General features: G+C 44.9%; 1 protein-coding gene across 20 annotated transcripts in view; it reads left to right on the top strand.

The window, feature by feature from the left end:
- The window catches only part of EHMT1 (euchromatic histone lysine methyltransferase 1), a 220,536-nt gene that overhangs the window by 53,707 nt on the left and 146,352 nt on the right, over positions 1-20,477 (top strand). For 3 of the 20 annotated variants that reach the window (XM_054238465.2, XM_078333143.1, XM_078333146.1), the window contains exon 2: positions 16,144-16,241. The exons of the other annotated variants lie outside the window; for them this stretch is intronic. The gene's annotated coding sequence lies outside the window, so the exon portion shown is untranslated. The remainder of the gene's footprint in view (positions 1-16,143; positions 16,242-20,477) is intronic. 20 annotated transcript variants of the gene reach the window in all.

Raw genomic sequence — 20,477 nt, forward strand, 5'->3', positions numbered from 1 at the left:
TGCTATGTTGCCCAGGCTGCTCTTGAACTCCTGGCCTCAAGCAGTCCACATGCTTCTGCCTCCCTAAGTGTTGGGATTACATGCATGAGCCCTCATTCCCAGCCGAGAAGTAGGTTCTTTTTTTTTTGTTGTTGGGCGGGGGACGTAGTTTCCTTCTTGTTGCCCAGGCTGCTGGAGTGCAATGGTGCGTTCTCAGTTTACTGCAATCTCTGCCTCCCCGGTTCAAGCGATTCTCCTGCCTCAGCCTCCCCAGTAGCTGGGATTACAGGTGCCCACCACCATGCCCAGCTAATTTTTATATCTTTAGTAGAGACGGGGTTTCGCCATGTTGGCCAGGCTGGTCTCGAACTCCTAACCTCAGGTGATCTGCCTGCCTTGGCCTCCCAAAGTGCTGGGATTACAGGAGTGAGCCACCGTATCCAGCTGAGAAGTAGGTTCTTGATGTCCTTCATGTCTTGTCTTCCCTCTTGCACCCTGAGCCCTTCTCTCTCAGTGCTTGCTGCTTGCTGTGTCCTGACCTACTGCTCCACCCTCAGACTGCGGACCCCTGGAAAGATGTTCCCCACCAGCCTGTGCACTCACGTACTCCACCCACTGCCTGCCCCAGGGCCCTAGCTACTCCAACAGCTCTTCCCTGCCCCCCCATCCTACCCTGCCCCACCTTTACTTTTTGCTCTCTGCAGCATTCATTGCCTTTAGCATAGAGACTTGCTGTGTCCCCATGTAAAAAGAGCTTTACTTTTTTTTCCTCTCTCTCTCTTTCTCCTTTAAAAAAAAAAAACAAAAACAAAAAGGCAGGGTTTCCTTATGTTGTCCAGGCTGTTCTTGAACTTCTGGCCTCAAGTGATCCCATCTGGGCCTCTCAAAGCTCTGGTATTAAGGTGTGAGCCATGATGCTTAGCCCAAAAAGCTTTTCTTTTTTATCTTTCTTTCTGTCTCTTGCTCTCTTTCTCTGTCTCTCTCTCTCTTTCTCACTTTTTCTTTCTGTCTTTTTTTTTTTGGAGCTGGAGTGCAGTGATGCGATCTTGGCTTTTTGCAACCTCTGCCTCCTGTGTTCAAGAGATTTTCCTGCTTCAGCCTCCCCCAGTAGCTGGGATTACAGGTGTGCACCACCACGCCCAGCTAATTTTTTTGTATTTTTAGTGGAGACGTGGTTTCACCTTGTTGGCCAGGCTAGTCTCGAACTCTTGGCTTCAAGTGATCCACCTGCCTCAGCCTCCCAAAGTGTTGGGATTACAGGTGTGAGCCACTGCACCCAGCCTGAAGAAGCTTTTCTTGATCCTGCTTCCCACCAGCTTCACGTCAGTTCTTTGCACCAAACTCCTCCAAAGATTTGTTTGTTGATGGTGTGTGCGTCTTTCCCTGTTCTCCCTTAGATCCTTAGTCAGACCTTGAAACTTCACCCCCAAGAAGTGGGGGTAAAGAAGCATCCTGGTAAAGGTCTTCTCCTTCAGGTCCCTGGAGGGCCCTCCTGGTGGTAGCCTTCCTTTCTTGGCTGGTCCTGTCTCCTGCCTGGACGTGGTAGTGTCCTCACTCAGTATGTGGGCCTTGCTGTCCTTGCCACCTTACAGCAGTGCTGGGTGCACTGTGTCCACGTGTGAGCTCCATGTTCTGCCCTGCTCCCTTCATGGCTTCCCATCTGCCTCCATCCTCTTTGCCCTTCTTGCAGGTGCTTCTGCCTTCTGACTTCCTCTCAGTCTCCCACCTGCACCTCCCTTTTCTGACTGGTTTCCCTGGCTACCTGTCCTGGGGGTGGGCCTGCAGCACAGCAGCCCAGGGAACCAGTCTGTTCTCACTGAGGCCTTGTGCCTCCTGGCTCCAGTTTGTACTCACCTATCTTCCTGTCCTCCTTGTGCATCTTCCCTGGGGTCTAGCAGTCTTGGTGTTCTCCTGGGGGCTGTGTCCAGGGGAAGGAAGAGGCACCTGTCTATCCTCCGTCCACTTGCCTTTGCCCCGTCTTCGTTCTGGGAGGACTTTCTCGGAGTGCAGGCTACCTTCTCTGTTTATTGACGCCCTACCTCCTGCAGCCTCTGGGTCTTGGCCTGGCTTTGTCATCCACTGTTGCATGCCTCTTGTTCCAGGGTAAGCCGCTGTGCATGTGGCTCAACGTAACAGAGGCTGTCCAGCCTGGCCATGAGATGTGTGGGAACTCAGAACCCTTCCAGGGCTACAGTGTGCTTGACTTATGGATGAGTGAGGGTATCTTGCCTATAGTTACTGTTTTCCCGTATAATTACTCTGTTAGCTCTTTCATAGCTAATAAGTGAGCTGAAATTCTTATTTTTTTTCATTCAGTGTAAGAAAAAAGCAGAAGGAAATATACAGAAAGTTAACTTGGTTATTTCTGAATTGTGGGATTGCCAGTGATTTTGTATTTTTTGGAATATAGTAAAGTTTTTTTTACAGAGAGCATGTATTAGCTTTGCTGTTAGAAAAAATTAATGGAAACCTTCATTTATATTTAACTTAATTCATATGAGTAGTGCTTATCACTTTAAAAATATATAGTGAAAACCTGAAGGGAAGATGACCGTGAAGTTAGATAACGCCCTGTCACAATGTCAAAACAAAGCCACCCAGAGACCCAAAGAGTTGAATCCTTTTCTGTCTTTTTTTTTTGGAGACAAGAGTCTTGCTTCGTCGCCCAGGCTGGGGTACAGTTGCGCAATCTTGGCTCACTGCAACCTCCGCCTCTCGGGCTCAGGCTGTTCTTCCACCTCAGCCTCTTGAGTAGCTGGGACTACAGATGCACACCACCATGCACAGCTGATGTTTTCGGTATGTTTTGCAGAGATGGGGTTTTGCCATATTGCCCAGGCTGGTCTTGAACTCCTGAGCTCAAGCTTTCCACCAGCCTTGGCCTCCCAAAGTGCTGGGATCACAGGAATCAACTACCGCGCCTGGACCTGAATCCTATACTTGGAATCGTTATGAAATAAGGACCCAACTCTGCAGTGCTGTGGCCGGGCCTTGCCCCCACACGTGGCTGCACAGAGGCCGTCCCTTTGGTCCTTGTGTACTTCTGCACCCCTTCTTCCTTCACTCAGGGAACCTCCTCCAGCACTTTGTGTCCAGCAGACACTACAGTGCAGAGGCCCCAGGAGTCTTCTAGGGTTTGAGCTGCATACAAATGCAAGACTTTATGTACCTTTTCACTCTCATTCTGTGCTAAGTGTCAGGCACGAGTTGTGTGATCCTGCCATAGATGGAATGCGGCGGGCACATGGACTTCTGGTTTGCTAAACTGGAAAAAATACTTTCACAAATGCAAAACCATATAATTTTGTCTTTTCTTTAAAGAATAGTTTATTTTCATAAAGTATCCTATGTTAACATGTAATGGGTTTATTGTTATCTGTAAAGGAAGTGATAACTTAAAAAATTTCTTTTCAGTTTGGACATGGTAAAACTAACTTAGTACCATTCTGATAACTCATGTAAACAAAATCTCTTTGGGGTGATCAGTGCTGTTTAGAGTGTGGTGTGGTTCTGAGAATGAAAAGTTTGAGAATTTATGTTTTATCATAAACTGAAGTGCCTGGAACAGTAGTATAATGAACCAAACAAACAATTTCTGTTTCTCATAGAGCTGACGTTCTGATTGGAGATGAGTGTCACATTTTTGTGTCACATACTTCAAAACAGTCAACTCCTTAGGTTTTACTATCTTTTTATCATCCTGGAGATTTTAAATGAAATTCAGCTATGAATGTGTATTTGTTTTCCCACGCTGTCTCAGTCATATTACAGAGCAGTGTTGTGGATTTAAGAAAAGGTGTCTGACATGAGTAGGAATGTGGTCTTCTACCAGGAACCTTTTTGATTGCAGAGAAATTATTAATGGATCTTACGGTTTTCTGCATGTAGCCTGCATTTACTCTTCTAACCACAAGGTGGTGCCTTTGTTCCAAGTCCGATGGCTGACGCTGTGCAGGACGTAGCTTGAGAACAGTTTTATATGGGTTGCTTTTTTGACAATTTAAGATGATTCTGCTTTGAAGTGCTTAGCAAAGAACCTTACCTTTCTTTCACATCAGGGTGGTCTCATCTTAGAATGACACCCTAGAGTGTGTAAGAACCCCCCAGCAGGTTGAGCACCCCTTACCTGGGTGCTAGTCTGGGTGCCTGGTCCCTTACCACTCTCGACTGCTGCTTTTCTATTTGTTGTATTTATTTCTGATAGGACTGTTACTCAAGTTGCTCTTCTAATCTGAAAAAAGAAATAGGCTTCTCTTATATTTTGATAAGTTGTGTACAGTCTTGTTCTTATGTCCCATGTTGCTCAGAAGAGGAGGTGGGTGTCCTGGGAGGTGGGGGAGCCGTGTTCAGCTACACTGTCCTTGCTGGCTAAGCTGAAGGCAGCATGAAGCTCTGGCCCTGAGAGTGCACCAGGGAGTGTGTGGAGACCATGTCTGCATCCCTCCCTCAGACCCACGCTCTTCGCCTGTGCTCCACACCAATCTCTCCATTGAGCCCTGTGCTGAGGCCAAATTTCACCAGATGTCTTCTGGTGAAACTGCACTGCTGCTCTGCCTAGCATTGGCCCTCCTCTCAGGGAGGCTCTGGCAGGGACTGCCAGTGTTATTCAGTGTCTTCAAAACTTTTTTCTCACATTAGAAAAATTTTAGGCCAGGCACAGTGGTTCATGCCTGTAATCCCAGCACTTTGGCAGACCCAGGCGGGCAGATCATGAGGTCAGGAGTTCAAGACCAGCCTGACCAACATGGTGAAACCCACCTCTACAAAAAATAGAAAAATTAGCTGGGTGTTGTGGTGTGCACCTGTGATACCCAGTACTCAGGAGACTGATGCCGGAGACTAGCTTGAACCCAGGAGGTGGAGGTTGCAGTGAGCCGAGATCGGGCCACTGCTTTCCAGCCTGGGAGATAGGGCAAGACTCTGTCTCAAAAAAAAAAAAAAAAGAAATATTAAGGCCCCTGTTTTTATGGGGATAATTGTGCGAAAGTATGTATGAATTAAAAAGATAGAAAATGACAAAATTACTATGAACGTAGTACCACTGAAAAATAGCATCTGTATGCGTTGACGTATTACTTAGCCTCCAGGAGGCAATACTAGGGGGATCTAGGAGTCTATGGGTCCCTTCTAGGGACTGTATTGTTCTCAGGAGCCAGGGCTGAGGCCTTGATGGAGGCAGGACAATCTGTTGTCTTGGAATTGAGCCCAGGAGGCCCAGACAGATGCTGGCCAGCTAAAGCTGCTTTTCTCAGAGATCCAGGGTGAGCAGGGAGACTTTCTAAAACACCAACCTGTTCCTCACAGGGCCTAGAGCACAGTGAGCTTAGAGGACCACCAGCACCGTCACACACGTGCCGTTTACAAGGCCTGGAGCACAGTGAGCTTAGCCAGCACCATAGCCCATGCTGCCATTTACAAGGCAGTGAAGGGGCTAGGGGCTACAGTGTGACCCACCTGCACCAGGGCTTCCTGAGGGCCAATCTCTCCATTGAGCCCTGTGCTGAGGCCAAATTTCAGGTGCTGAAAGACATTTAACAGGATTCTGCTCTTTCCTGGCATCTATCAAAGAACACCAACATGATATAAATTAAAACCCACAGTAAAATCTCTCAGAATTCCATCCGCTGTTCTGGCTCCCCCACACTGCAGGCTGGTGGAGAATCTCACTGTTGGCCAGTGTCCCCAGATGCCCTGACTCTCAGCTCCAGCGCTCTTTCTTTGTGCTCCTGTTCAGCCTCGAAGAGCAAGTCCAGGTCGGGTCGCTGTGGCGCCTCCTGTACCTTGTGCTGTCTGCCTGTGATTGCTGACTCACTTCTTGGTGTGTGACACCCGCCATTAGTATTTAATCATCATCTTAAAGTATATTCTTCCAGTAGTTGTAGAGTATGTATTTTGTGCCCATACTAGGTGCTGGGGTTACAAAAGTGAACAGGAGCTCCCTCTGTAAGTGGGAGGCAAGCCTGTGTGGGTCATCACAGAGCCTGTGATGAGCTGCAAAGCCATCTGAGCCCAAGAGCTTGCTGCACAGTTGGAGAGTCGTGGACACGGGGGAGGCGTGATGGTCGGGGCCACACTGCTGCTAGAATCTCAAGTAGCTCCGTGTGACTGGCATCTAGGATTTTTGACAGGCCATTCCTGGACCTGAAAATCATCAGGCTAGGTTAGAAATCTGCAGAATTCTGTTAAGGACCAGGTGTATGAAGGTCTCTGATGCATATTCTTTTTTATTTCTACAACTTAAAAATTTTTCAAAAAAATGCATTCTTAGCTTGTGGGAAGTAAGAAAGCAGTTGGGGCTGGATTTGGCCCCGGAGGCCGCACGCCTGGCCTAGATCGCTGAAGTGCCTTCTGTGCCTTGTCATGAAGTGTGAACTTGATTCCATGGGCAGTGGGAAGCCACTGAATTTTTAAAGAAGATTATGATAAGGTCACAATTTTAGAAAGATAATTTTAACTGCAGAGTAGATGCTAGACTGAAAAGGGGAGAGACTGGAATTAGAAAAATGAGTTGCCAGATTCTTCCTATTACCCTTGACTTTAGGAATAATGTGGCATAAAATAAGAAGGTAGCAGTGGAATTTGATGGAATATTTAGGAGGCATAGAATTTGGTGGCCAGTAGGAGGGAGTGGTGTGAGGGAGCGTGAGTAGTGATGCTGACTGGCCGTTCATTTTATTTTATTTTTTTAAATTTATTTTTATTTTTTGAGATGGAGCCTTGCTCTGTTGTCCAGGCTGGAGTGCAGTGGGGCTATCTCGGCGCATTGCAACGTCCACCTTCCCAGTTCAAGCAATACTCCTTTCTCAGCTTCCGAAGTAGCTGGGACTACAGGTGTGCACCACCACACCTGGCTAATTTTTAAGTTCTTTGTAGAGACAGAGTCTCCTTATGAGACAGCCAAATGCCTAGGCAGATAAAAAAGGGTCCCCGGAGAATTTCCACCTGCCCCACCAGCGTTTACTTTTTTTTTTTTTTTTTTGGGGTGGGGAGGAAGGCAGGAAGGAAGGGAAGAAGGACGGTAGGGAGGAAGGAAGGGATGAAGGAAGGAAGGAAGGAAGGGAGGAAGCGGGGAGGGAGGGAGGGAGGGAGGGAGGGAAGGGAAGAAAGGAAATCAAGCAATGAAAGAGACATTGCCGACCTGGATCTAGAGGTTTACAAGTTGATTTCTTTTTTTTTGAGAGAAGGAAAGAAAAAAAAAATAAGTAAAGGAGAGGAAGAAAGAGGAAGAGAAAGAGGGAGAGTAAATGGAAATATTGCTTTATTTTGAAAAAAATTGGGTATTAATAATGGCCAATCAATGTTTTATTTAAACTAATGGGTAGGTGTGATGTGGTATTGACAAGAATGTATATTTTGTGTATTTGAAGTGGAGAGCTCTATAAATATTTATTAAGTTTACTTGTTCTGGATCTGAGTTCGAGTCCTTGATATCCTTATTAATTTTCTGTCTCATTAAATCTAAGTCTCCTATCTGGGTGTTAGGATCGTTAGCTCTTGTTGTTGCATTGATCCTTTTACCACTATATCTTTGTTGCTTTAAAATCTATTTTATCCGATACAAGAATTGCAACTCCTGCTTTTTATTTATTTATTATTTATTTTTGCTCTCCATTTGGTTGGTAAATCTTTCTCCAACCCTTTGTTTTGAGTCTTTGTGTATCCTTGCATGTGAAACAGGTCTGGATGTAACATGCCGTTGGGTTTTGGCTGTGTCTTTTGATTGGGAATTTAGTCAATTTAAATTTAGGGTTACTGCCATTTGATGTTGACTGGCTGTTTTATCCATTTGTTGGTGTAAATTCTTCTTTATGTTGGTGCTCTTTACTTTTTGGTGTATTTTTAGAAAGGCTAATATTGGTTGTTTCTTTCTGTGTGTAATGCTTCTTTCAGAAGCTCTTGTAAAGCAGGCCTGGTGGTAATAAAATGTCTGAGTTCTTGCTTGTTCATAAAAGATTTTATTTTTCCTTCAGTTGTGAAGCTTAGTTTGGCTGGATATGAAATTCTGGGCTGAAGGTTCTGTTCTTTGAGGATGTTGAATATTGGCCCCCACTCTCTTCTGGCCTGTAGAGTTTCTGCCGAGAGATCTGCTGTAAGTCTGATAGGCTTGCCTTTGTGGGTTATCCGACCTTTCTCTCTGGCTGCCCTTAGTATCCTCTCCTTCGTTTCAACCCTGGTGAATCTAACGATTATGTGCCTTGGGGTTGGTCTTCTTGAGGAATATCTTTGTGGTGTTCTCTGTATTACCTGGGGTTGAATGTTGACCTGCTTTGCTAGTTTAGGAAAATTTTCCTGAATAATATCCTGAAGGGTATTTTCCAGCTTGGATTCATTCTCTCCGTCGCATTCAGGTACACCTATCAAACGTAAATTTGGTCTTTTCACATAGTCCCACATTTCTTGGAGACTTTGTTCATTCCTTTTTATCCTTTTTTCTCTAATCTTTTCTTCACGTTTTATTTCATTAAGTTGGACTTTGACCTCTGATATCCCTTCTTCTGCTTGAACAATTCGAGTGTTTAAACCTGTGCATACTTCTCGGAGTTCCTTTACTGTATTCTTCAGTTCCATTAATTCACTCATACTCCTCTCTAAGTTGTCTATTCTCAATAGGATTTCATCAAACCTTTTTTCAAAGTTCCTAGTTTCTTTACGTTGGGCTACAACATGTTCTTTTAACTCACCGAAGTTTGTTATTATCCTTCCTTGAAGAGTGATTCTGTCATCAGGAGGTGCTCGTTCTCCATCAAGCCTTGTTCCATTGTTGATGTGGAACTGTGATCATCTTTAGAGGGAGAGGTGTTCTGACTTTGAGTGTTCTCAGCTTTTTTACGCTGGTTTCTTCCCGTCATTGTAAATTTATCCTCCTCTCGTCTTTGAAATTACCAACTTTCAGATTAGGTCTCTTGAGTGGACGTCCAGGTTGTTAGTTCCCAGGGCCAGAGCAGCGGCGTTAAAACTGATGGTGCTTTTCTGCCCAGGATTCTCCTGTCGGGCTTCCTTCTTGTTTCCGTAGTAGGCGACTCTGCCTTCCCGAGGCTCCAAACCTCGGTCAGAAGGGGAAGCGGTCCCGTTTACTCTGCTCCAAGAGCTGCCGCGCTGACCACGAGAGTCGCGCTGGCGACCCGTGTGTTTCCACCACTGGGGGATCTTCTGCTCCGTGAGCGACCAGACTTTGTCTGAAAGTGTGGCGTCCTCTAGTTCTCCGCACCTTCCCTGAGAGCTGCAATCCTGGGATGTTAGCGATCGGCCATCTTGGATCGTTCTCCCAGCGTTTACTTTTAAGATGCTTTTGGCCGGGCACGGTGGCTCAAGCCTGTAATCCCAGCACTTTGGGAGGCCAAGGCGGGTGGATCACGAGATCCAGAGATTGAGACCAACCTGGTCAACATGGTGAAACCCCGTCTCTACTAAAAATACAAAAAATTAGCTGGGCATGGTGGCGCGTGCCTGTAATCCCAGCTACTCAGGAGGCTGAGGCAGAATTGCCCGAACCCAGGAGGCGGAGGTTGCGGTGAGCCAAGATCACGCCATTGCACTCCAGCCTGGGTAACAAGAGCGAAACTCCTTCTCAAAAAAAAAAAAAAAAGATGCTTTAGTGCAATTGAGGGAACCTGCCCGAGCATGCGCAGTGTTGGTAGTGGTTGGGGGGGGAGTGGGTGGGGCCACAGGGAATAACGACCTACGCAGGGGAGGAGCTTCTCTCTTCAGTTCCTGGGTGAGGCCCTCAAATTCCATCTGTGAGGTGGGAGCATGTTAGCAGGACTCCATCTCGCTTTGCTGAGGGTTTTTCTTTTTTCCTATTTGCCGGTTAAAACCCTGCTCTACTCGCTCTTCAGTGTATGCGTGTCTAAATTTTCCTGGTTGTGTGACAAGAACCGGGTTTTAGCTCAACTAAAAAGCAAAATTCTGCAACACTTATGTTGCCCAGGCTGGTCTTGAACTCCTGGGCTCAAGCGATCCTCCCACCTCAGCCTCTCAAAGTGCTGGGATCATGGATGCAAGGCGTCACACTCAGCCTCTGACTGGACTGGACTCTTTTTTTTTTTTTTTGAGACAGAGTTTCACTTTGTCACCCAGGCTGGAGTGCAGTGGGGCAGTCTTACCTCACTGCAACCTCCGGGGTTCATGCGATTCTCCTGACTCAGCCTCTCGATTAGCTGGGATTATAGGCATGTGCCACCATACCCAGCTAATTTTTTGTTTTTTTTTTTTTGTATTTTTTAGTAGAGATGGGGTTTCTCCATGTTGGCCAAGCTGGTCTTGAACTCCTGATGTCAGGTGATCCACCCGCCTCAGCCTCCCAAAGTGCTGGGATTATAGATGTGATCCACCATGCCTGGCCTTTTTTTTTTTTAGACAGGGTGTCACTGTGTCACCCAAACTGGACTGTAGTGGCGTGATCTCAGATCACTGCAACCTCTGCATACTGGCCTCAACTGAGCCTCTTGCCTCAGCCTGCCAAGTAGATGGGATTACAGGCGAGTGGCCCCATTTCTGGCTAATTTTGTATTTTTCATAGAGATGGGGGTTTCGCCATGTTGCCCAGGCTGGTCTTGAACTCTTGGACTCAAGGGATCTGCCTACCTCGGCTTCCCAAAGTGCTGGGATTACAGGCATGAGCCACCAGAACTGACCTGACTGGACATTCTTAGTGAACTCTGTACAGAGTTATAATCGACAGAGTTGGTTGGGTAGATTGTGCTGTTACTATATAACACAACACTGTGTTGCATATCTTAAAATTTTTATCAAAATCTTAATCAGTTTTAGTGGAAAAATAGATTAAAAACCAGTATGTTATGGCTGGGTGTGGTGGCTCACGCCTGTAATCCCAGCACTTTGGGAGGCCGAGGCGGGTGGATCACGAGGTCAAGAGATCGAGACCATCCTGGTCAACATGGTGAAACTCCGTCTCTACTAAAAAAATACAAAACATTAGCTGGGCACGGTGGCATACGCCTGTAATCCCAGCTACTCAGGAGGCTGAGGCAGGAGAATTGCTTGAACCCAGGAGGTGGAGGTTGCGGTGAACTGAGATTGCGCCATTGCACTCCAGCCTGGGTAACAAGAGTGAAACTCTGTCTCAAATAAAATAAAATAAAATAAAAACCAGTATGTTATATAATCCATTAATGTAAAAAATCTGTAAAAGACATAGTAAGATGTTTACCATTGGTGGTCAGATTACAGGCCATTATTGTCTTTCGTTATTTTTTTTCTCTCCTTATGACACTGGCTAGAGCTGCTGCCACAGTGTTTGAATGCTGTGCAAGTGGCCCCTCTATGGCTTTTCCTGGTTATTGAGGGGAACCATAACACCGCTGAATAAGTTATTAAGCAAAAGATTTTCATTGATCTCCTTTACCAAGTTGAACTTTTCATCATGAAATAATTTTGTGAAGTGCTTTTCTCCCTCCATTGTCATGGCAGCGTGCTTCCGTCCTGTGTCAGCGCCCTGCGTGCAGCCATGTACGTGCAGTCATGTGCCTTCTGTCCAGTGTTCTGCCTCCCGAGTTGCAGTAGCCCCCTCACCTGGGCCATACCTTTCGAGATCCCCAGTTGATGCCTGAAGTCACAGATAGTACTGAACTTGCTATGTGCTAGGTTTTTTTCTTATACATATATACCGATGATAAAGTTGAGTTTATAAATTAGGCACAGTAAGAGATTAACAATAACTAACCGTAATAAAAGTTATATGAATGTCCCCCCTGAAAAACATTGCACTCTGCTCAGTCACCATCTTGTGATCTTGTCGGTCTGCCTACGGAGACGGCTGCCCAGCGGCTGGCAGGTGGGCAGCGGGTGCAGCATGGACACGGGGACGGAGGGAGGACTTGCATGCTGGGCGGGACGGAGGGAGGGCTTGCATGCTGGGCAGGACTGAGGAGGCAGTGCGAGAGTTCAGCACACTGCTTAGAGTGGTGTGCAGCTGAAAACTGAGATGTGGTTTATTTTTTTGAGATGGAGTCTCGCTCTGTCACCTAGGTTGGAGTACAGTGGCACGATCTCAGCTCACTGCAACCTCCGCCTCCTGGTTTCAAACAGTTCTCCTGCCTCAGCCTCTTGAGTAGCTGGGATTACAGGCATGAGCCACCACGCACTGCTGATTTTTGTATTTGGAGTAGAGTCAGGGTTTCAGCACGTTGGTCAGGCTGGTCTTGAACATCTGACCTTGTGATCCGCCCACCTCGTGAGTGCTGGGATTATAGGCATGAGCCACCGTGCCCGGCCTGAGAAGTTGTTTATTTCTGGAATTTTTCACTTAATGTTTTTGAACTGTGGTTGAAACTGTGGCAAGCTAAACCATGGGTCAAGGGGACTGCCGCGATGGATCTTCAGGTCAGGTAGCCAGGGGATCCATCTCGGGTGGTCCTTAGTGTAGCATCCTCTTTACATGTGGTTGCATCATTTGTTGATGTTTCGTTAGGGGCTGCCAAGGCTGTGAGAGGACTGATGGAGAGTTTTCTTTCATTTCCTTTGTTTTCTGTGTAAGGCTGTTCTCATAGAATGTGCTGGGAAGTGTTTCATGAGTACTAATGGGGTTAATTTTTTCCTAAATGTCTGTTGGTCATTTGGGAATGCCTGTTTAGTTCATTTGCCTATTTTTATGTTGATTGTCTTTTTTAAAAAAACTGGTTTGTAGTTCTTTCCTCATAGAGTTAAGAGTAAGTAAAGCTATTGTGCTTATTAGCCAAATACATTGGATTTTTTTTCTGTGTTTTAAAGTTTATTCATTTTTATCATACAAATGTTTAAAATATTTTGGTAGTTAAGTTTGTAAAGCTTTTCCTTTGTGATTTCTGGCCTTAGTATTATGCTTAGAATCAGGCGTTCCTTGTTTCAGTGCTGTCAAGTATTTTTTCCTGCTGCTTTTATGATTTATTGTTTTGTGATTATTTCACTCATTGATCTGCAACTCCCAGTAGTTAGCCAACTGCCTCAGTGTCTCAGTGAGTGTTTTATAATCCTCCCTTCCTGCTGATGTGAAATACCCCTTTCTCTCCTATTGTATTCCTGTTTTTACATTAAAGTCTTGTGTTTTTTAAAAAATTGTTTATGCTATTAAAAGCATCAGGTGGGACCAGGTGCCTGGTATATGCCCGCCCATAATCCCAGCATTTTTGGAGGTTGAGGTAGGCGGATCACTTGAGGCCAGGAGTTTGAGACCAGCATGACCAACATAGAGAAACCCTGTCTCTACTAAAAATACAAAAATTAGTCGGGTGTGGTGGTGCACGCCTGTAATCTCAGCTACTCGGGAAGCTGAGTCATGAGAAACTCTTGAAACTGGGAGACAGAAGTTGCAGTGAGCTGAAATTATACCACTGCACTCCAGCCTGGGCAACAGAGCCAGACTCTGTCTCAAAAAAAATAAAAGAAATTATCAAGTGGGTCATAATTTATGAAATAAATTATGTATAGATTTACCAGAAGACAGTCCATTAAAAAAGGTAGAGATTGCACTGTTCATGTTCTGTGTGAGATACAGTGTTTTAAATCAGTACCATTTGTCCATTGTGAGATGATTTTGCATTATGTTTTCTTAGCCACAGCAGAAGGTAGTTGGAAATTAGATAATGCAGTCTTCCAGAGGGGCTTCAGTGTGGGGGATGTAAAGAAGGTGCACTCTGCGCAGGGCACCACCTATGCTGACCCTACCCCGAGCTTCTCCACACACCGCACCGGGGCCGCTGTGTGAGACTGGTGAGGCCGGATGCTTGCATGCGAGTCAGATGCTTGGGTACCAGTTTTCTAGTCACTTGAATATCTGGCTGGGATGCCTCGAGGAAGAGTGGTGACCCTGGGCCTGTTCACCAGGTGGCAGAAACCAGCTTAGATCGGCTTCTGCCCAAAAGCCACTTGTCACCTCACGTGACAAGGAGCTTGGAGAGGCTTTGCTTCTGTGTGCCACCCTCCCTGGGGTCGCATCAAACACCCTGAGGTGTATGGCTGCTCTGTTAGGCTCAGTGCTCTACTGAGATCCGAAGGCCCCATAGCTGGAGAGCGGGGGAAGGATATGGTTTCTGTTACTGGACAGGCAGTGCTGGGTTCCTAGGACGATGGGTAACTCCTGCCCAGCTGCCAACAGGTTCCACTGCCTGCAGGTACCGCCCTGCATGTGTGAGTGAGTGCTCACACGCTGTAACAGGTGGAACTGACAGGCAGAAGGGCATTTGTGCTCTGGCCTTAACTCTGGGTTCTCAGTCTTTTCTCACTCTGAAGCAGGAAGGGCCGCGAAACAAACCAACACTGAACTGGAAAGGAAGCGGTGATTTATTGGGCAGGGAACAGCTCTGGCATAGTTACCTAACAGCCAGCTCTCCAACAAAGAAAATCCTTGCCCTTTTAAAGGCCTCTGACTCTAGAAATTTATGTGAAAGGGTCCTGGGTTTACAACTCTAGTAATTACATGTGAAAGGGCCTTGGGTAGGTGTTGGGTGCCTGACTTACGTGGGGGTTTGGTTGTGTTTAAGTAGAAACAATGCCTTCTGGAAAGATTCCTCCACACCATATCCGAGATCCATAGATGGGACTGTGGTTGGCAGTAGGGGTCTTATCCTTAACCTGGCTGGCGGCACCAGCCAGTCCCTCCTCTGGCTGACTGCTAACTTCTCCTTTTGAGATGCAATGTCGAAGGCCAAAGAGGATTAAGGGTCTTCTTTCCTCAACACCAGTTTTCTTTCAGTTTCTAGTTCTTTCCACAACTAGCTTCAGTTATATTAATAAGTATAAAAGCCAAATTGTGTTTCTGTTACATAGGTTTACTGTTACATGGATTAGGCCAGTTTGACAGGGATTCTGATTTAATAGACTTTATATAAATCAGATGAGTAAAAGCTGTTACTATGGAGTGCAAGCCGAGAGACAGAATATATTACACTCATTTGAATCTTTGTTAAAATGGCATTTGTAGACAAGAGATCAAAATCTCCCAAATCTCCGAGGTAAAATCTGATCTGCTATTTGGAGCTACAATAAGGCTAAATAGTAGTGAGAATTTCTGCTGATGCTCCCAGGGAATTAAGGGTGGGGGGAGTAAAAACTACACGTAAGCCAACTCCTTTAACATTCATGTATAACCTTCCAAACATTTAATGATTATATGTATATATGAATTAATTAATTATAGAGCTGGGGTCTTATTATGTTTCCCAGGCTGGAGTACAGTGGCAGCACAATCATGGCTCACCGCAGCCTCAACCTCTACATGTGCTGAGACTACATGTGCGCCACCATGACTGGCTATGACGTAGATTCTTTTGCTCAGGTTGGTTAAGGGAAAATTGGTTGCCTAACAGTATGTGTAGTATCTCATTTATATAATATGTATAAATTATGCCTCTCAGTATATTTGTACAGAAAAATGTTTGAAAGATTGTACATGAATGTTAAAGCAATTGGCTTATGCATAGTTTTTACACTTTATTTTTTCCCTATTAATTTCCTTAAATTAGAAAAAAAATCATACAATGACACGAGTTTTTCTTTTCAAAATCAAATCCCGTTCAAGCAGAATGTGCCTACATACTCTTCTCACCGTCCACCTTCATAGCTTGTATTGTGATGAGTTTGATGTATGTCCTTCAGGATCTTTGCCTTTAATTTTTTAGAGATATGCTTGAACCCATCAACAATATAATATTGTTTTGTATATATTTCATTTTTGTCTATCACTTTTTTTTTTCTTTTTTTGCTTGTTTTTTTGAGACAGAGTCTCCCTCTGTCACCCAGGCTGGAGTGCAGTGGTACAGTCATGGCTCACTGCAACCTCAGCCTCCTTAGTAGGTGGGACTGCAGGAGCATGCCACCATGCCTGACTAATTTTTGTATTTTTTGTAGAGACAAGGTTTTGCCATGTTGTCCAGGCACGTCTTGAACTCCTGGACTCAAGCAATCTGCCCGCCTTGGCCTCCCAAAGTGCTGGGATTACAGGGGTAAGCCACTGTGCCCGGCCAACTCTTTTTATTTTGAAATAATTTCAACTGAATAGAAAAGTTGCAAGTGTGATAAAAGAGATCTTTTTCTTGAGCTGTTTGAAAGTTGCCTCCTAGATGCTCCTGGATTCCTAAATATGTTAGTGTGTGTTTCTTACAAAGCCATTCTTTTTTGTTGCTATTGTGTTGTTTTTGTTTTGAGATACAATCTTGCTCTGTCACCCAGGTTGGAGTGCAGTGGTATGATCTTGGCTCACTGCAACCTCCACCTCCCAGGCTCCAGCGATCCTCCTACCTCAGCCACCCAAGTAGCTGGGACCACAGGTATGTGCCACTAGGCCCAACTAAGTTTTTGTATTTTTGGTAGAAACAGGGTTTTGCCATGTTGCCCAGGCTGCTTTCAAACTCCTGAGCTCAGGTGATCTACCCACCTCGGCCTCCCAAAGTGGTGGGATTATAGGCATGAGCCACCATGCCCAGCATACAAAGCTATTCTTTTACTAAATTATGATATAAAAATTATGTTACTTTTACTAAATATATTTATGTGATGTTTTGCTATGTTGTATTTTTTTCACTCCATAAAGGTTACACTTTTCTGATTTTAATTGTTGCATATACCTTTTTTTTTAAGATGGAGTTTCACTCTTGTTGCCCAGGCTGGAGTGCAATGGTATGATCTTGGCTCACTGCAACTTCTGCCTCCCAGGTTCAAGCAATTCTCCTGCCTTAGCCTCCTGAATAGCTGGGATTATAGGCATGTGCCACAACACCCAGCTAATTTTTGTGTTTTTAGTAGAGTCGGGGTTTCTCCATACTGGTCAGGCTGGTCTTAAACTGCCAACCTCAGGTGATTCGCCCGCCTTGGCCTCCCAAAGTGCTGGGATTACAGGCATGAGCCACTGCGCCCAGCTGCATCTACATTATAAGACTCCATTTAAAGTAGTCCTTTCTAATAATTGCGTTGGTTTCATAGCTAGAAATTAAAGAAGTTTATGATTGCATCTATAAGGTTTGTTTGTATACCTCTAAATATTTTTTCCCCCTTGCTGGTTTTTTTTATTGTGATAAAATATGCTTAACACAAATTTTACTGCTTTAACTATTTCTAAGTGTGCTATTAAGTGGCATTAAGTACCTTCACAGTGTTGCATAACAACCATTGTAGCTATCATCATTGTTTCCAAGATGTTTTCGTCACCCCAAACAGAAACGCTGTATCCATTAAACAGTAGCTTCTCTTATCTTCCTCTTCCTAGCGCCTGGTAACCCCTAATAGACTTTTTTGTTTCTGAATTTGCTTAAACCCGATATTTCATGTAAGTGGAATTATATGATATTTGTCCTTTTGTGTCTGGCTTATGTCATGTAGCGTAGGGTTTTCAAGATTCATCCATGTTGTAGCATGTATCAGAACTTCATTCCTGGATACACCGTGTCTTGTTCATCCATTCATCTGTTAATGGGCACAAATTTTTTCCTATCTTCTGGCTGTTGTGAATAGTGCTGTTATGAACATGTATATGCAGGTTTCTGTTTTCAGTTCTTTGGGGTACACACCTATGAGTGGAATTGCTGGATCGTGGTAATTCTGTGTTTAACTTCCTGAGGTCAAACTGACAAACTGTTCCGTGGTAGCTGCGTCATTTTGTATTCCACTAGCAATTTATGAGGGCTCAGATTTCTCTACTCCCCTCCAACCCTTCTTACTGTTCATTTTGTTGATTGTAGCTATCCTAGTGGGAGTGACATGGTATGTCTTTGTGGTTTTGACTTGCATTTCTGTAATGAATAATGAATTATGTTGAACATCTTTTCATGTATTTATTGGCTGTTTGCATATCTTTGGAGAAATATTTACTCAGATCTTTTGCCCCTTTTAAAATTTGTCTTTTTATTGCGTTGTAAGAGTATTTATTTAGTCAGTCAGTCATGCGATCTCACTGTGTTGCCCAGGCTGATCTCCAGTCCCTGGACTCAGGTTGTACTCATAGTTCAGTCTTCTGAGTAGCTGGGATTACATGTGTGTGCCACTGGCTTGTAAGAGTTCTTTATATTTTCCAGATACTGGACTCTTACCAGATATTGATTTGGAAATACTTTCTCTCGTTCCTTAAGTTGTGTTTTTATTTCCTGATGGTGTCCTTTGCAGCAAAGATGTTTTTAGTTTTGATGACATCCAGTTTATCTGTTTTTTTCCTTTGGTGTCTCTTGCTTTTGGTGTCATAATTTAAGAAACTGTTGCCAACTTAAGGTTGTGAAGACTTACCCTTGTGTTTTCTTGTAACAGTTTTGTAGTTTTATCTCATATTTGTTTTTGATCTATTTTGAGGTAGTCTTTAAAATTTAATTAAAAAAATTTTTTTTGAGACAGGGTCTCGCTCTGTCACCCAGTCTGGAGTGCAGTGGTACAATCATGGCTCACTGCAGCCCTAACCTCTGGGGTTCAGGTGTTCCTTTCACCTCAGCCTCCTGAGTAGCTGGGATCACAGGTGTGCACCTCCACCCCTGGCTAGTTTTTTTGGTATATATATGTATTTTTCTTTTGAGACGGAGTCTTACTCTGTCGCCAGGCTGGAGTGCAGTAGCACGATCTCTGCTCACTGTAACCTCTGCCTCCTGGGTTCAAGTAATTCTCCTGCCTCAGCCTCCCAAGTAGCTGGGATTACAGGTGCCTGCCACCACACCCGACTAATTTTTGTATTTTTAGTAGAGATGAGGTTTCACCATGTTGGCCAGGCTGGTTTCAAACTCCTGATCTCAAGTGATATGCCTGCCTCGGCCTCCCAAAGTGCTGGGATTACAGGGATTACATGGCATTGCGCCTGGCCTGGAACTGTTCTTGAAATGTTAATTTTATATTCTTCATTGATAGTTTATATAGATACGGCTCACTTTTGTGTGTTGCTCTCATACTTTGCCACCCTGCTGGACTCTTTTCTCCCACACTGGGCCGTGGCCGGCTGCCAGCACTGCATTCCTCCTGCTCCAAACACATGGAGGCCGCGCTGATGCCTGTGCTTGCTGGAGGCTCTTGACATGACCATTTGGGAAAAATAAACATATCTGCTTTATTGTGAAGAGAAATGTGAATGTAGAGCATTTGTGCTGTGTAAATGAGGTTTTTAAAAGGGACATATAGTTTTATAATATTACGGAAATACTTACAAAATACAATTTTAACAGACTCTCCACCCGCTATCCACTTGATGGCCCTCACTTAGCTGTGCGTTTTGTGTATGCTCTGCACATGTTTGTAGTAGTCACGATGAGGAGTTTGCCTCTGCGTTCTCCTTGGTTGGTGTCATGTCACTGGAGGACAGGAGGTGTGTAAAGGTCTGTGTTGGCCACTGAGTCTGTCCTGGGTGAACTGGTCACATCCAGGATGGCTGTGGCGGCCTCTTCCGAGCTCCCATCTGCTATTGTGGATGTCTTTGCACAAAAGGAAGTGAGCGTCCTGACAGGAGGGGTGTGCAGGAGTGACAGCTTGTTCCCCATTCTCCTTTTTAAACTAGAAAGGACTTAATTTTCAGTTTAAAAAGAAGTATGTATGTATAATCTTATTGCGGAAAAACATGAAACGTTACAAATAAAGCTGCACTTTCCTTTGGTCACTGGATCCTGCCACCAGGTTTCTAGCTCCTCCCCAGAAATATTGTTGCATTGTGAGTTTGGTGTGTGTCCTTCTAGAGTACTTTTGTGCATGTACATATGTAATTGAGCTGTGTGCTGTTGTTTCTGTATATGCTTTTTAGCATAATGAAATTGTACTCAGTGTATTGGCATAGCCGGGCGTGGTGGCTCACACCTGTAATCCCAACACTTTGGGAGGCCAAGGTGGTTGGATCATGAGTCAGGAGTTTGAGACAAGCCTGACCAACATGGTGAAACCCCGTCCCTACTAAAAATACAAAAACTAGCTGGGCTTAGGGGTGCGCGCCTGAAATTCCAGCTACTCAGGAGGCTGAGGCAGGAGATTCGCTGGAACCTGGGAGGAGGAGGTTGCAGTGAGCTGAGATTGTGCCACTGCACTACAGCCTGGGTGACAGAGTGAGACTCTGTCTGGAAAAAAGAAAAGAAAAAAAATGGACACGTAACAGATGTACATTTTTTGGGTACCTGTGATTATTGTTTGACATGTGAATAAAGAACTGAGGAGGGTGAGAGAGATGAGCTGCATAGACGTCTGGGAGGAAGGGGCTCCAGGTGGGAATGACTGCAGTTGTGAGGGCCAGATCCTGGGCAGGTGCCCATCACATTGGCTGCTGTGCCTGGCGTGGAATAGACACTTGGAGATGAGGCTGAGGAGCTCTGGTCAGTCCTGGTGAACAAAAGCAGTGCATGCACAGGCTCTTGGAAAGAGCTTGGCTTTTGTTCTGAGCAAGATGGGAAGCCATTAGAATGTTTTAAACAGAGGAAGGGTGATGATATGACTTAAATTTTAATGGGATTACTGTGTTAAGACTCAAGGGGACGTGGGGAAACTGAGCAAGAGATCAGATGGCAATGTTGCTGGCATGAGAAGTGATGGGATTTCTTATGTATTCTGAAGGTGGAGAC

Source organism: Callithrix jacchus, chromosome 1 (genome assembly GCF_049354715.1).
Source record: "Callithrix jacchus isolate 240 chromosome 1, calJac240_pri, whole genome shotgun sequence".
NCBI classification, from domain to species: Eukaryota; Metazoa; Chordata; class Mammalia; order Primates; family Cebidae; genus Callithrix; species Callithrix jacchus.